Source organism: Panulirus ornatus, chromosome 11 (assembly GCF_036320965.1).
Source record: "Panulirus ornatus isolate Po-2019 chromosome 11, ASM3632096v1, whole genome shotgun sequence".
In the NCBI taxonomy this organism is placed as follows: Eukaryota; Metazoa; Arthropoda; class Malacostraca; order Decapoda; family Palinuridae; genus Panulirus; species Panulirus ornatus.
In genome coordinates, this window is record NC_092234.1 from 7,587,771 (window position 1) to 7,606,593 (window position 18,823).

At 40.6% G+C, this 18,823-nt stretch overlaps 1 non-coding gene across 1 annotated transcript; it reads left to right on the top strand.

Moving 5' to 3' along the window:
- The first annotated feature begins 7,788 nt into the window (after positions 1-7,788).
- TRNAT-AGU (transfer RNA threonine (anticodon AGU)) lies at positions 7,789-7,861 on the top strand. The gene has a single exon. It is a non-coding gene; the product is annotated as a tRNA-Thr (tRNA).
- Positions 7,862-18,823: the final 10,962 nt, after the last annotated feature.

The following is an 18,823-nucleotide window of genomic DNA, read 5'->3' on the forward strand; positions in this document are numbered from 1 at the left end:
GTAAGACGGTTCCACTAACTGACAACGTAACCAGGTGGATAGATAATTTGACAGGTATCCAGACTGACAGGGAGACAGATGCAAGGCTGAATAAATGAATAGACAGATGAAGAGAGCGGTAGGGAAACAGGCAGGGGAAGGGAGATGGGGCAAAAAGAAAACGCACATCTCGGTCGACGGTACCTAAAGGGGTACTGGTTAAATGTGATTCAAGGACAGTTTTTATATTTCAATCGCTTTTAAACTATTCATAAGTATAGTAATAATATATGAAAACTATAATAAAACGATTATAACATAATAAAGAACCTATGATAAGATCTAAAACCATCCGAAATGAGAAAGTAATTGACAGAAAGGAAAACAAAAGCCAATAAAACAGAAAAAAAAACATACATCGCGGCTACCAAAGGCCCCAGAAAGATACAGTTTGGCTATCAAAAGGCTACATAAACAGAGAGGCCACACAAAAAAAGATGTAGCGAGGCTATCAAAGGCAATATAAACATGTCAAGTTGGGCGTAAAAACCACGAAGTAAAGCGGCCAAGAAATGAACAAACCGTTGTGCACGGGAGTAAGACGGTTCCACTAACTGACAACGTAACCAGGTGGATAGATAATTTGACAGGTATCCAGACTGACAGGAGACAGATGCAAGGCTGAATAAATGAATAGACAGATGAAGAGAGCGGTAGGGAAACAGGCAGGGGAAGGGAGATAACACAAGACCTGATGGTCTATGACGAGGTTATCCAAAGCTCCTGCAAATGGGCAAACGGAGACAACATACTAAAAACAGAAAGACAGAAGACTCTGTAGCCTTCCTCTTTACCTAGAATCAACAGGACAACAGAAGAGAATCTTGGGTGTATAGGAAGCCATGGGTTTCTGGCGAAGAGACAGCGAGTTCGTCAAGAGCCAGGGAGCTGTAGCTCGCGAGGAGGGAGGCCGGGTAGGCAGGGTGTGGTGTGTGTGGGGCGTGGGCGGTGGCCAGCTAGCGGGCCAGGTTGCAGGCCGCTCCTCCACCCGCTCTGCCTCACACCAGATGTTGTTCGTTACTTCCTCCGTCACGCACACCGGGAGAGGAAGCAGCAACAGGAGGAGGAGGAGGAGGAGGAGGAGAGGAAGGAACACCAGCAGGAAGATAGCCAGGAAGGAGTGAGGGAAATTGCGCCTGGGGAGGGGGAAGAAAGGGTATAATGTGGGGCGGAGGCGCACGGCACGTCGGAAGTAGCTTCCTGTGACCACAGCCTGGCTGGCTATGGTCACAGCTGCTCCTCCTCCTCTCACTTACACACACACACACACACACACACACACACACACACACACACCACAGGTACCTAACCTAACCTAACCTGAGGGGGTGTACATGGACAATTATGGCAATTCGAGTGTGTGATGCAGTATATGTACATATAGAGAGTTACGAGGCGTCAACACAAGCGTAGAGAAAAAAATACTCTCACACTTTACCGTTAATACACAAACCTCACACCACCTCCTTCCTTCCCTCCCTCCATCAGCGCCCGCCCAGGTAAGGAACGCACCTTTTGCCTGCAGGACCACACTCACACACACACACACACACGCACCAAAAAACGTGGGACAATACTGCCATGCAAACACATTCCTCACATTAGCACTTTGATCGGTGGGAGGTGTAAGGCGATACCTTGCTATGATAGCGGTACGGGCGCGCCGTCAGCGACCAGGGGTGGTGTTGTGCCTTTATTGGCGCGCGCAAAGAGAGCAAATAAATGCAGGGTATGCATTAGACTATTCTTTTGTTTGTTTGATGTTGTCTTTGCGTTTCTGTGTCACTCGCACGTGTGTCGCACATCGAAGTCAAGATCGAGAGGGGCGATGGTGGTGGTGGTGTGTGTGTGTGTGTGTGTGTGTGTGTGTGTGTGGCTGGTGAGTGATGTGTTGTCCGTCCGGACAATCAACACAACATTCCTCCACACACTGAGGAGCGAGGGTGAGGGAGGGAGGGGTCAGCCAACTAGCCAATACCACCCCACCTAACTCACCCCCTCCTTCTTCTTCTCCTCCTCCTTCTCCTCTCCTCCTCCTCCTCCTCCTCCTCCGGCCTAGAGCGACACACACACACACACACAGCTGCCCCGGCCGGACGTTTAAAGACCTCCGCCCATTCATATACCCTCCCTCCTCCTCCTCCCTCCGCTTCCCGTCCTTGAAACAGTGGTGGTGGAGGAGTCAGGCCTTAGCGACGCCCGGGCCCTTCCCACATTCCCCACGTGGTGGTGGTGGTGGACAGCACGCGCGAAAACGCGCGTTCGCCGCCAGTTGTCTTGCGCGCCCTTTTTCGGCTTTGTTGGTGGCAAAGAGAGAGAGAGAGAGAAAACGGGAGGGTAAACAATGGTCCCCTCTCTTTACCTCTCTCTCTCTCTCTCTCTCTCTCTCTCTCTCTCTCTCTCTCTCTCTCTCTCTCGCCACCTCCCTTAGTGGCAGTGGTGGTCCCTGTTACCTGCTAGCTCTACTGTACACCACCTCGAACAAACTCCTTCTCGAAACACTGACGACCTATAAATTTCTCGTACATATATATATATATCCCAGAAAACCGGGATATAAACAAATGTACATGTATATATATATAATTCTTTAAGTGTTTAATGTGTCATATCTGATGTATGTATATGGTATCAAGTCACATGAAGTGGCTCGAGATTGAATCTCTTATTAGTCGATGTTTGAAGAAGGCTTGATGAGCCTACAGCTTGAGTAAAAGCTTGGAAATGAGTTCCAAGATGATACAAACACCATCCTGAAATACTGGACGGCATCTATGGTGACAGACAGACACTGGCGGTGATAAAGGAATGTAATATGTTTGGTGATACGAAGGAATACTCTGGGGGGAAGGAAAAATAAATGAGGAAATTTTCGGTTCAATATCTCGCATCGGTTCCCAGATCCGACACGGAGGGGCACACAGGTGATACAGATCAATAGTGAGGAAGAGTGCGTATCTAACAGGTACCAGAGAGACAGACAGACACAGGTGATACAGATCAATAGTGAGGAAGAGTGCGTATCTAACAGGTACCAGAGAGACAGACAGACACAGGTGATATAGATCGATAGTGAGGTACAGTGCGTATATAACAGGTACGTTAGAGAGAGTCGGTGCTTCACGACTAATCCGAGACAGTTTCATATGGCAAATATATGTGTGATTCACTGTCTCGAACCATCGTTCTGAAGCAGTGCCTATAACCATTTGTATAAATACGGTGTTGATGACGAACACTTTGAAAAAGTGTTTTAAAACCATATCAAAAATACTTGAAAGGGGAAAAAATCTGAGGTCGTAAAGTAAAACCATTTTTTTTCTAAAATGTTAAAGAATAGTGATTAAAAACTGCTTATTATCAACGCTTTGAGATAATGCTTCAAAAGAAACGTTCAGAAGCAGTGTTATAACTACCTTGAAATGATGCTTCAGAACAACAAAAGAGAATCAGTGTCAATATTCATTACAATAGAGAACCACCTGAAACAGAAGTTATAACATTATACAATCCTCTAAGCCACAATTCTAAAACCTTATCTATCATGTGTATAAACAACGCTTCAAAACGATTCGAAGCAGTACCTACATCAGAGATTTCCATGCAGTGCTTCAGAGAAAATTCAAGACAGTGCTTATGGAATTCATTTACATGTTTCAAACCATTCTAAAATATGGCTTAGAAGTAAAAATTTGTATACAGTACCCCAATACAACAATTCACAACAGTATCTTATAAAAAAAATCATACAGGATTTCTATACAACATATTGCAACAGTGCTTAAAACAGAATAATTCATACGAGAAAGTGCTTTGAACAAATAACTATACAAACTGGTTCATAACATCAGTTCGAAACTACCTTGAATCAGTATCGTTATATAAGACTTTTGAAGAATTTGAAACAGCATCGAGACCCTTCCAAATATTTTCATACAGTGTTTCGAAACAACAATATGGAACAGTGTCTAGAACAGATATCCTTGAACAATGCTTCGTAATAATTCAAAATAGCGCCTAAATGAAGTATTTTCATATCTCAGGACAATACTATGAAACAGTATCTGTAACAAAGTGCTTCAGAACAATACAAAGCTGAACCTAACATCAACACAGTGCTTCGGAACAAATGCGAAACACTTGAAAACAAATGGAACTCTTCATAGCAATGTGAGACAACTTAGAAGCAATACAGTGCTTCACGCTCATGTGACTGATAATGTGAACTATCTAGAACTTCAGAACAATTTATGAGAGTGAATTTAGAAATAATAAAGTGCTTCAGAAATGATATAAAACTGAACACCAAAACTAATCCAGTGCATTAAAAAGAATATATGAGTGACCTTAAAACTCATCTAGTACTTGAGGGCAATACGAAAATGAACTTACAAAACAGTTGTGCTTCAGAACAATATGATTACGAACTTACGAGCCATCTAGTGGTTCAGGCCAACATGAAAATTATCTTAAAACCTATCGAGTGCTTAAGAAGGACAACAAGAAAATGAATTTACAACCCATTTAGTGCTTCAGAACACAATGAAAGAACTCATAACCCATCTAGTGTTTCAGAACATTATGAAAGTGAATTAATAACTCATCAAGTGTTTCACAACAATACGAAAGTGAACTTATAACACATCTAGTGCTTCAGAACATTATGAACATCATGAAAGTGAACTTTTAACCCATTCACTGCTTCAGAACATTATGAAAGTGAACTTGTAACCCATCAAGTGTTTCAGAACAATACGAAAGTGAACTTATAACCCATCCACTGCTTCAGAACATTATGAAAGTGACCTTATGACCCATCCACTGCTTCAGAACATTATGAAAGTGACCTTATGACCCATCAAGTGTTTCAGAACAATATGAAAGTGAACTTATAACCCATCTATTGCTTCAGAACACTGTAAGTAATCTTATTACCCATCCAGTACTCTCAAAGTGAAGCAATTGCGACAACCAGCGCTTGGACAGAAGCCGATGCGCCTTTGTTCAGTTGTTGTTAACACTGCGTATACAGCGCACTGATGCCATGGGTTTTTTTTTTATATCTATAATATGATCAAATGGGTATGAATAACTCAAGGAAGTAACGAAAGGTTTGTGATAATAATAATCAGCATTATCTATAGAAAATTTGAATTGGCAACTTTTACTTATGATAATGGAAAAGAGGTGTATATTGAAACTTCACAATATATAATGGTTATAGGCTGTTACTTCAATATTTCGTATATAATACGTGATATAAATACCAATGACTGCTTATTATACAGTCAATGATATAAGTAACAAACTGTTCATTATACAGTCAGTGATATAAACTTCAAAGTCATACAAACTATTCTTTGTACAAACATATAAACTGTCCTTTATATATGGTCTGATATAAACAGTCATATACTATCAAGGATATAAACTGTCTCGTATACAAACAGTGATACAGACATAAAATTTCTTTTCTGTATTTTCTTCGTCTTTTTTTGGTAATCTAAGACTCCAGCACAGCAGAGGATATTACACATAAGCCTTGCCCAATGCAATGTACAAACTGCGTGATGGCTCTGAGGACATGTTTATGAAAGTCCTGTTTGTGTTGTGTGTGTGTATAATATATATATATATGTATATATATATATATATATATATATATATATATATATATATATATATATATATATATATATATATAAGAATCATTATGAATTATTTCTCTTTAAGGTAGGAATTCTTGGATTTTAAACATTTTAGTATATTGTACTAATATATTCTTAAAAATAGTTTTTTCAGCCATCCTTATTTATTTTAACCAGTAGTGCAATCGAAATGCTAAACATGACATTTTTTTCTTAATCTGCATTATCTCCTAAAATTTCAAAGGCTATACGTACATAAAATTAGTCTAAGATCTTAATTAGATTTTAATGAACAAATTACCTAGGAAAATACTCGCAAGCATTTAAAGCTATTTTCATCTTTTAATTGTTAAACTTACAGCTAAGGACAACTGATTAACCATTCAGGTTATTCACCGTAGGTCTGAAGATAATGTGAAACCTGTTTTACAAGCGGTTTTTGTGATGTGAAGTAATGTGATTTGTAAATGGAGAAGCAGCATTTTTATTACCTATACATGGCATTAGTTTAGAATCCAGCAAGATACTGAAATGTAATGCAAATGATTATCAGTTTCTTGGCTTTAGAATGAAAGTTAGTTGTTGATGATCTTATTAGTGATTAGTGGGGTTTTTTTTATTTCATTAGGTTTAATATTATCCCTGGGGATAGGGGAGAAAGAATACTTCCCACGTATTCCCTGCGTGTCGTAGAAGGCGACTAAAAGGGGAGGGAGCGGGGGGCTGGAAATCCTCCCCTCTCGTTTTTTTTTTTTTTTTTTTTTTTTTTTTCAAAAGAAGGAACAGAGAAGGGGGGCCAGGTGAGGATATTCCCTCAAAGGCCCAGTCCTCTGTTCTTAACGCTACCTCGCTAATGCGGGAAATGGCGAATAGTATGAAAGAAAAGAAAGAAAGAAAATATATATATATATATATGATGACCATCCCTACACACGCTCAAAATGGTAACTTATAGAAAAAAAAATGCGAAATAACGACAAAATAACGAGTGTCTTGAGGGTGCGTTTTATATAACTGGTAGCCATTTTCTTTATATCATGGACGACGGGTCTGGCGCTCTTCCGAACGTTTGAAAAGAAAAAACGGGAAATTTCGCAACAAATACGGGATGTGTAAAAGAATATTTAATGAGATATTTTGATGTTTTCTGTGTGTGTAGGAACTTATGCATATTAGAATTAGCTTTCCCTGTGGGAAATGTAAGATAAATAGATCGTCTTGTGTATAAAGAGAATTGGGGTGGAGGGATGGGCAAGGAAAGAAAAAGAAATATTACATGTAAATTATTCACACAACTTGTAAATCATTTTCAAGGGAAGAATGGGAGTCTGTAAGGGAATGTTATTTACGTTCGACAGTCTCACTGGCAGTTAGAAATAGTTTCAGTGATAATGTTAATTGTTTCTTGTACGAAGACTACGTTACATGAAAATCGTAGTGAATTTAGCTGTTGAAATATTCAATGACTAAAACTTGGTTGAACTTTATATATATATATATATATATATATATATATATATATATATATATACGAACAAAGTGCATATGAACGCGCACCTGAGGTTTGTATGATATATATATATATATATATATATATATATATATATATATATATATATATATATATATATATATATATGTGTGTGTGTGTGTGTGTGTGTGTGTGTGTGTGTGTGTGCGTAAAGGAGTTCAGCATTACTGGAGCCTCTAATCTTAAACTTCACCTCAGGACCTTCAGTACACTAATTATTTCTACGTGTTTCTTAATGGTTCTGACCCCACCAAACTTGAGAGACATAGTCTAGTTCTGTTGAACTGTTTGGATAGTGAAGAGCCTGAAGAATATTATCATCCCTCCCTCCTCCCTTAATCCACAGACCCAAATGCTATTATAATATCAGCCAAGCACACAGCTCGTCTTCTTCCTTCCTTACTGTAACCTTGAAAGAAACTATGGCTGTAACCGCCTTGGAAGGGGGGGGGGGGGGGTAAGTCGGTACCTAGTGCCAGCCTCCGGTGAGTGTGTGTGTGTGTGTGTGTGTCTGGGTTACAGGCATATAAATCTGTGCGAATGCTTGGGCGTGTGCGGGTATATCTGTATGCCTTCATAGCTCAGTGGCTAGAGCGCTGGTCTAGTAAACCAGAGGCCGGGAGTTCGATCCTCTCTGAAGGCAGTAAGGGTCTCTATTTTGGATGTCTGTGGCGCAGTAGAGACACACACACACACACACAAATACATGACACACACACACACACACACACACAAACAAATACATGACACACACACACACACACAAATACATGACACACACACACACACACACATATATATATATATATATATATATATATATATATATATATATATATATATATATATATATCCTCATTCATGGTACCCCTGCAGCTTCACGACTGCACTGCAAGCAGGAGCAGGGGAAATGAACTCCCTTGGAGCCACTGACGGCGCGATACAGCCTCCTTAAACACACTTACACTTCAGCCAAGCCACCTTCACTCAGTTCAACGAACATTCACATAACTCAGCCATGTCTCAGCACAATCTTCCTCTCTCTCTCAACTAACTCTATGAAAAAACATGTAGTGACTTTATTGATAAAACTAGAAGTGTACGCTGGAAATAGTACCTCCATTCAGTACAGTTTTGATGGTTCCTTCACGAAGACCAATGATGGTCTGTCATGAAACATTCCATCTCACTTTATTTTCAAACATTAGACCAATTCCGCTGTAGCAATCGACCAAAAAACGCGATAAATGGACGTAATAATAAAAACTCTATCATTATCTTAAGATTAATCATCTATATATGATTTACAAGGAAGGTATTTACATAAAACTTCATAACCCACACGATCATAAACATCTCCCTTAATATATATAAATCCTCTGTCGAAACTGGCAACGTATTGATTGGAAGCGTCAGCCAATCAGAACAATGCTTCTGTGCTTGCTGATGTTTCTCATCTTCGTATATATAAATATGGACGTAAATGTATCCATTCAAATAAATATATATATGTAGAATATATATATTTATTTCGTGCATTTATTAAAGTATTTGTATATACATATTAGAATACATATACACAGGTATATGTATATATATGCATATTGTTCGCACACTTCGTACATTTATTGAAGTATTTGTATATGCATATTTGGATACATATACACAGGTATATGTATATATATACATATGCATATTGTTCGCACACCGTACATCTATTGAAGTATTTGTACATGAATATTTGAATAACATATACACAGTATAATAATAATAATATAATATATATATATATATATATATATATATATATATATATATATATATATATATATATATATATTATATATATATTGTTCGCACACGACACACACACAAAGTAGATATAAGATTCTCATAATGACAAAAAAAAGCTCAATTAAAACTACGCCAAGACTGACTTTGGTAGGAATATAGACGTAGTGACATGTGAGTTGAATTCGTACATTCGTCTGTCGAAAGATGGAGGCAAGACAATAACCCTTAAAAGATAGCGAGCCCAGATCTGGGCGCCATTAGAAAAAAAAAAGAAATATGGCCACTAGGTAGAAGACCAATGTCGGTGATAACTTCTATAAAACAGGAGACACACTGACGCCCGCATCTTATGCTAGAGGTTATAGTAAAGCAAGATGGATGGCTGACAAGCAATGCGTTCGTGCAGTTCAGTGATATTATAAGCAAAGATGGTCACAATAAAGGATAGCTGTTGGGCAACAGAATAGTAGGAAATATATATCTTTTTTTTTATCAATTGTGGAAAAGTAAATGTTTGAACAGAGCAACAGCGACAAACAAAGATTCTCTTCTTTTGACGAATGTGAGAATTCAGTCCATAAATCATGAAATGTTTATTTTCATAAAACTGAACAACGCAATGAGAATTTTCCAATTTTCTGTCAAAATCTTACCAGACAGGCAGCTCCCCATTCTATCCTATTTTAAGAATAAGTTTCAGGGACTTATAAGCTAAGAACGGCAATGTTTGAGTGAGAGATCTGTCGTGGAGTGAAAGATTCATTTGTTAAACCTCTTAGTTTTATTCATTTATCGAGGACCAAAGACGATAAAAAAAAAACCGATTGTTTTTAGAGAGAAATTAAGGGTATTCTGACGTAAAGTTCAAATGTTTAGACATATCTTTTTTTTTAATGTTTGTTCGAAGCGACAGTGTGATTTAGAATCATCAAAGAAAACGTTTATCAGATGAACGAAACAAAATGCTCCAGCGAACAGGATGTTTGTACACAAATGACAAATGATGCCAGGGGTATAATATAAGGGTATCCTTCAGCTGTCACTATATTTGTATATAATCATTAGTCGAACTCTGGGAGAGAGAGAGAGAGAGAGAGAGAGAGAGAGAGAGAGAGAGAGAGAGAGGAAGCAAAGGCACTCTCTCTTTATCTTATTTACATAACAAAATAATATTGGTGTCTTCTTTTTGAACAAGTAATGCTACTGCTGTTGATAAGTTGAAAGATATTGCACAATTTATATAATTCCAGCCACATTTTCGTTCAGCGTAAGATAGAATTTCTCAAGGTTTACCTTACTTTTGGCTCTTAATCATCGCTGGGCTTACGGACCTAAATAGGGATGTAAACAGTGATTATTGAAGACCTCTTCCCATTATTGAACTAAGTCGTACACAACTCAGACTAAACTCCTTACTCCTAAGGTTTACGCAAGACGTTTCTGTGGTCTATATATTAACTAGAATTGTAATTAGGGTACTAAAGTAATTCGCAGAAAATAATACTGATGTAATTAATTTCTTCGATTACAGGAAATGATAAGTGTGTTAACCAGCCACCATAAATACATCAAAATACAATTTATTACACCTTTGCCACACTGACTATCAATAGCTTTGTCACAATCCATTATAGTTGAACACCTGAAGCGAAGACAACCACAAGCGAATGTTTCTACTCAAAATACTTTGCCTTAGAATGCAAATCCAAAATAATTGATAAATATAATCACGCATGAACACATTACATGATTAATTGATTAATACATGATATCCAATTTTATTCTATTTGAGTAAATCAGAGTCAATTTTGACAAGCTAATTGTTTTGCTAATCTTATCGCCTATTTACATCTAATATACAACAGACCCACATACATCGTCAGACGTTTCATAACATGTCAGGGAGCTGATGGCAACATCTAACATTCGTACAGTTATTACAACCATCTCGTTGGTATGTATTATTGACATTCGCAAAGATTAGACTGTTTCTTATTACCAAGCTATCCTGTGACTTCAACAACCAACAGGTAACTGAACTGAGACCTCTTGAGCGATAAACTGTGTAAACAAATCGGTGGCGTATGGCAGGGTGGTTATTATGGTCCACTTTTGATGATCATAGTCTTTGAATAAACGACCAAACTGACTATGAAGTATCTTAATGTATTCAAAGTTATTGTATTACAGATAACATATCATAATTACTCTCAGTGTTTCAGTTCGACCGAGATATTTCAGAGTAAAATCAATATTCATATTTTTCCAACAATAGAAAATCAGAGAAAATGGTGAAGTGAAATAAAGAGAAAATGGTGAGTCATTCGTACGCACCTTCGGTGACATTGAAATATCCTGACGCTATAGTGTTATGAGAATATCTATTTATCAATATTGATTCTGATTCTCCAGTTCCCTCCAAGAAAAACATGGTTTCAACATCAATCAATAGGCGATAATAAGAAATTTCTCCTATATAATCTTACACGAGAAATATTCGCTTCTTCGATACATTTTCTAGCCATCAATTTCCAACAATATTTTTCATATACGTTAAGATAAAAAAACTTTAAGTACAATTGAGAAGGTAATGATGTTCATCCAGTTATCATGTACACATAACCAATAGATTCCAATCAGGCACATTTGCTCACGCAACATAATCATCGCCAGAAGTTAGCAAACTTCACGTTAGAATTCTTTAACCCACCTAAAAAAAAAACTTCAGTATTTCCCAAAGCCTCAGTGGACACCAGTGGACATCTTAGACCCAACCTAAAAAAAAACTTCAATATTTCCCAAAAACCTCAGTGGACACCAGTGGATATCTTAGACCCACCTAAAAGAAAAACTTCAATATTTCGTAAAACCCTCAGTGGACACCAGCGGACATCTTAGACCCACCTAAAAAAAAACTTCAATATTTCCCAAAAACCTCAGTGGACACCAGTGGACAAACACAAACACAATCCCACGAAATGTACTGCTAAACTTTGCTTCACTTGCCTGAAAGACAAGTTTCTAATTCAAACGTAGGAGAATCGTGTTGGCGAACATTTATTCTGTGTCGCCTTCGATCAATCATAGTCTTCAATCACTACACACATACCTCTCTGTCGCAGATGCACTGCAAGCCTTAGCATGACTAACAAGGCGACAGCATTTCGAAGCGTGTGGTTTCTAACGATTACGAGGCGGGTTTTCTAATAAAATCAGCCGTACGTAACAACCGCGATTTCCAAAACCAGACCAATCTAACAACCACAACCAAGTCATTTACCTATTAATAAAGTTATTAGATTGTGTCTCTCTTTTTTCTTAAATTGTTCGCACGTCTAAAGAAATATGATCTAAACTGATCTAGCTAAGAATTTAGCACCCAAGCACCATTGTAATTTAGACTACACAATTATTGCTACTTTAAACTCGCACAATCTGTTATTTACATACTCTGGATTCGTCCAATCACATTAGGGTACGAATGGCCAATCAAAATACCCGTTTTCTATCGGTGGCCAAAGGAACAACAATTTGACCTGTGTGTATTTCTATGTAATACAATCACTACATCGTTAATACTGATGAATGTATGCAATTATGATACATGAAATGTCGTTCTAATATTGATTTCATTCATTGTTTATACTTTCCGAAGATCTGGGTCGCTGTGAACATGGTCCAGGGTCCGGGTCACTGTGAAGATAGTCTAGGGTCCGGGTCACTGTGAACACAGTCCAGGGTCCGGGTCACTGTGAACACAGTCCAGGGTCCGGGTCACTGTGAACACAGCCCAGGGTCCGGGTCACTGTGAAGACAGTCTGGGGTCCGGGTCACTGTGAACACAAGTGGTCCAGGGTCCGGGTCGCTGTAAACACGGTCCATGGTCCGGGTCACTGTGAACATGCCCTCGGTCACCTGGGTATGAGGGTTCCAGCCCCCGACAAAGCTAATATAGTTCCAGTTACGCATAAATTCCTGTTAACGTATTCATACGTATTCCGAAGCTATGGTGGCATGGGATGGGTCCCTCGACCCTTGAATGTCATTAACTGGAGGGAGTCTTCGCTTATTCTTATATATATATAACATGATCATTTTATGAGTACGTGTGAGCTCTTTAGGCATACTCAAAGAGCTTATAAGGACTTCAAACATTTTTTTTTTGTCTTCTTCGCAACTCTGGATTTCTCTGCGGTAAGCACTACGCGCCAGCCCTGCCCTTCCTCCGTGCAAAACGTAATCTTAAGTATGTACAAGTCTGGACCTTCTCGTGTTCCTACATTAAAGGATCGAGAAAAAAAAAATCTGTCGCCCTGTGACCTGTTTTCTATGACCTGTGTCGTCTCTGACCTGCTCTCCTATGACCTGTGTGCCCTTTGACCTCCTCCTTTCTAACCTGCTCCCCTATGACCTACGCTTCTCAATTGCGTTCAGAATAGCGTATCAGAATACGCATACAATACCTTCTGAGCGTATATACGAAGACGCTTAAGACAGACCTGAGTGTCGGGTAAGACCACTTATTCACAAAATTCATTAGTATTCATCAGTTCAATAATTTCAAAGACAAACTGACCCACTGCAAAACAAGTACAGAGAAGAAGGGTTATATCCAAAGAGAGAAATGATAGATAAACATATTCATACTTAAAAGACAGCCAAATGTATGTATATATATATATATATATATATATATATATATATATATATATATATATATATATATATATTATTCATTCATCATACTTTGTCGCTGTCTCCCGCGTTAGCGAGGTAGCGCAAGGAAACAGACGAAAGAATGGCCCAACCCACTCACATATACCCACATGCACGTCCACATACAGCACATATATATACCAATACATCTCAACTTATACATATACATACACACAAAGACATATACATACATACACGTGTACATAATTCATACTGTCAGCCCTTATTCATTCCTGTCGCCACCCCGCCACACACACACACACACACATTTCTTTCTTTTCTTTCGTACTATTCGCCATTTCCCGCATTAGCGAGGTAGCGTTATCAACAGAGGACTGGGCCTTAGAGGGAATATCCTCACCTGGCCCCCTTCTCTGTTCCTTCTTTTGGAAAATTAAAAAAAAAACGAGAGGGGAGGATTTCCAGCCACCCGCTCCCTTCCCTTTTAGTCGCCTTCTACGACACGCAGGGAACAAATTCAGGAGTTATGGAAAGTGGTTGAGTTGGCGCAGGTGTGCTACGTGAGGCGTGTCCGCGCCCTCTTCAGGGGCGTCCCGCACCTGCCTCATTAACCCGTCGCCAGAACCCGCCGACCGCCCTGGTGTTCCCTCACTTCGGCGTCTCCCCCTCTCCGCCCGATAGCTGGGCTATACGATGCCCAGTCACGCCCACAGTGCTCGGTGTTGAAGTATAATACCTCTAAGGAGCTGATACTCATGTTACACCAACCACCTTGCTCCTCCTCCTTCCTCTCCTCCTTCTTCCTTCCTCAGAAGGGCGTAGTTTCTTTCGTCTGTTACCACCTTGCGTGGGTCAGTTCTGGCTAGTTTTGGGCTATTTATAGCTAGTCTATCTAGTTACAGCGAGTCTAGCTAGTTAGAGCAGGTCTGTCTAGTTTCTATACGTCAGACATATTATAATCAGGTTAAATTTTGTAGTCAGACTGATTTCCGGCCAGTTCATCTCTAAGGTACGTTAGTTAACAGTTAAGTCTGCCTTTGGGGCTATAAAGTTTACATTAAGTCTACCAGTCGGGATACCAGGTTAGACTTCTTGTAGACTATGAGGTAAACTACCTATGGGCTAGACTAACAAGCTCGTATTCTAGTTCTTTCATCTCATCTAAAATTAGATAACCACTGTTCTATAATGGTCATCAAGGCGATCTCTGCAAGCTGGGATTTCAACCCAAATTCCTATTCAGTTTATAATCTTACCGATGGAAAAGCGAAGAGTGCATTGGCAGCCACTTTGCCTCTAAAGCAAGACCCAGCTAGCTAGGCAGCTATCTAACAGCTAGAAATTAACGTAAGGTTATCCCAAGGAGAGAATATAGTGAGGGGTACATTACTACGATAAGGTCTTTCATTGTATAGAGCATTGGAGGGCAAAAAGACCTGTAAACCCATATGTCTTTATTTCTGGGTCAACCTTACAGCCAAAAGTGTTCTCAAAGCGACTTTGTCCTTACAGAATAAAATGCTTGTTAACATTCTTCAGAGCCAAATTGGTCAGCTAAATCAAACACCTTTAAAACCAAAAAAATTGCCACTTCAAAGTGCCTGCCCTCATAGCCAAGAGGTCTGTATAGCTAAACCCCCTGCTAGAGACACACTGATTCTGTACCAAAATTTCTTTAAGAAATAAAGGCCAAAATCGCTAAAGCAATATATCTTCACGACCAAAATGTCTGAAAGGCTTTACTCCACTGAACAGCCAATATGTCTTTGTAACTATCACGCCTGTATAACCAAAATGTCATTGTAGCTCGCGCCCTCTGAGCATAATGGTTATGAGGGACATATTGTTAATGTAGCTTAAATCTCATAGCCAAAATCCATTGCTGGTGAGGGTGTAGCCATATCCAAAAAAAAAAAGAAATTCATCTCCGGATCTACGTATGTAAGAAAAAAATAGTGAAACTTCCTAAATCCACTTTGACAGCTTTGCCTCGTCAGTATGCAAATCATATGCAGCTTACACAACCACTCTCTCTCTCTCTCTCTCTCTCTCTCTCTCTCTCTCTCTCTCTCTCTCTCTCTCTCTCTCTCTCTCTCTCTCACTTCACGTTGGTTCATCGACCCTGATCGTAACTTACCAACGCCTGGATCATCCACTTCGGTTTATTAACCTCCGAATAACCCAATCATATACATAATCTTCGAAGAAGAAGAAAAAAAAACGAAAGAAAGAAAAAGTCCAATGGTTTCTCACACTCAAATAAGACTCAGCACCATTCTGCACTCCTGTAGTGCCCATCTCATCTCGCATCCTTTCAGAAACCCAAGTCATAACCCTTTGTTCGTAACGACTCATTAGTGCTTAATCTCCCGCGAGATTACCTCGTGTTAATCAGCGTTATCCCCATATACACACAGAGAGAGGGAGGGAAGGGTGGAGCACCTCCTTCAACCTCCTCGAGGAGGGAGGGAGGGAAAGGACCTCTTTGAAGAGAAGGAGGAACCTTCGTAATGTCCTTCGCGGCAGGAGGCGACTGGGTGAGTGCTGCGCTAATTGGACAGGTGTGGAGGAGGGTATGTCCAGGCACGTGTGTGTGTGTCTGTGTGTGTGTGTGTGTGTGTGTGTGTGTCTGTGTGCGCGCGCCCACACACACCTGGACGTGGGCTGGTGGGTCGGGAGGGGAGTGAGGAGGAGTGAGAAGGAGGAGGGTGTGTGAGGAGTCATGGCTGATAACCTTAAGTCATTAGGGAGGCCACTGGAGGCAAACGGTTTTTCTTAACAGTCTTTTAATTTAGGAGGATCTGCGGTGTACGGTAGTAACAGGCTGGTGGATCAGGGCGTGTGTGTGTGTGTGTGTGTGTGTGTGTGTGTGTGTGTGTGTGTGTGTGTCGCTCATCAAAAGCTAATCATTTTTGCCCTTTTAAACACTATCTACGCAATACTGAACCCATAATTATCACTATATATATATATATATATATATATATATATATATATATATATATATATATATATATATATATATATATATTCCTATGAGTCCACGGGGAAAATGAAACACGATAAGTTCCCAAGTGCACTTTCGTGTAATAATCACATCATCAGGGGAGACATAAGAGAGAAATATTCAAGAACATTGAATCATATCGTCTTCAATAAACTGCCTCAACTCACAAGAGAGCCAAGTGCACACACGTCTATATATGAACAACTATATACTCGCCACTGGAGGGCCCCTGCCAGTGCCCTGTGGGTTATCCTATACTTTTAATTGGCACGTGCGACTCCACGGAGCAAGGCGTCCAAGATAGATTATCTTGATAATCGGAGGACAGGTGTGGCCGTGTGTCCAGGTGCTGCTGGAGCGCGCGCGCGTGTGTGTGTGGGGGGGGGGGAAGGGGGGGGAGTGTGAGGAGGGTATGTCTGGACTGGTCAGGAGGAAGGGGAGAGGAGGGAAGGGGAAATAATATCCCCCCTCCCTTCCCTCCTTCTTCCAACTCATTAAAGAATGGGAAATCTATTCTCATTTTTTCTTTCATCTGGCGTTTTCTTTCTCCCGTCGCTATCTACTTTGTTTACCAATCGAAATAGTGTTGGTTATACTGCTTCCAACCAGTGGTGTTATCGCTCATGTTATTATATATTTCCAACATGAAACAAATATATGCGAGTTTTAATGCATTCCTGTACACACACACACACACACACACACACACACACACACACACACACACCTTCTCTATATGTGTGTGTGCACACACATTGAAGACATGGTAAATATTCATACATGATTATGGATGGAACAACACGAGTGTAACACACTCTCCCCCACAACGGACGAACAGTGATCACATATATGTATACATACATACATACACTTACAGGTATACATACATACGTACATAAATTCATGATAGGAACAGCCATGGTTTTGACAATACTCCTCCAATCAGCTTAATGGAAAATAGAAGGAAATTACAAGATAAGATGAATATAGATGTGTGTGTGTGTGTGTGTGTGTGTGTGTGTGTGTGTGCGTGTGTATGTGTGTGTGTGTGTGTGTGTGTGTGTTATCTTGCCGGCCACAGATAACAAACACTGACCCAGGCAACAAGTTGGGTCCAAGGATGCGATAAAGACGGGAAGCTCCTCTCTATATGGGGACGGCTGCTCCTTGTCTACGTCCGCCCGGTAGTCTTCCATTGTGTTGCAGCGTTCATCCCAAGCCCTTAATGTTACCACAAGGGAGGGGGGTGAAAGGGATAGGGAAAGGGAGGGAGGGAAGGAAGGAAGGAGGGAGGGAGGGAGGGACACTTGTAATGCTGCGCAACATGGCTCAGCCAAGCTTTCCCAGGTGTGCGTGGATGTGTTGGGAGGGAATGAGAGTGGGGGTGGAAGGACTGGGGCAGGAAGGTGTAGGGGTAACATTGGGGCCCCACCCATCCACACCTACACCCACACACACACCCACACCACACCCAGTCACACACACACACCCACATCCACTCACCCACACACACACACACCCATACCAAACTCTCTCTCTCTTCTGACTTGAGGTTCAATATGACCCGACTGCTGGCAGTATGTGGTCATTACGTATTGCTAATACCTCCCAGTTAACACTCACCCCTGACAGACAGACAGACAGACAGAGACCCGTAACGCACGTGTTAACGTACGACGTGTTACCGCCGGGGTGCTATGAACAGCTGGGGGAGGACCTCTACGGGAGGCGCTGACAACAGCAGGAGGAGGAGGAGGAGGAGAGGCGTTCGTCGTCGGCAGCAGCGGCGGGAGGAAATCCGGTGGTAGAGAGGGAGGCGACAGCTGCCCGCCTCTACCCGCATGTCTGTAGGATGCATCTGCCCTGCACCCAGGTTGTGTCCACGTCCCTACATCACACGTCTGAAGGGGATACGTTCACGCACTCCTGACGCAGCTGTTCTAGGAAACCACCTTGACGATCGCGTTCCTACACACGAGAAAACGACTCCAGAGCCCCTCTCCGCCTTCGATCTCCTAACAAAAGGGATTCAAAACTTTCATCTTAAGATGATGGGTTTTGATACCATATGTCCCACACTAGAGAGAAGACAAGGTCTCACCTACCGGCACTGCGACAGGCTGGGGT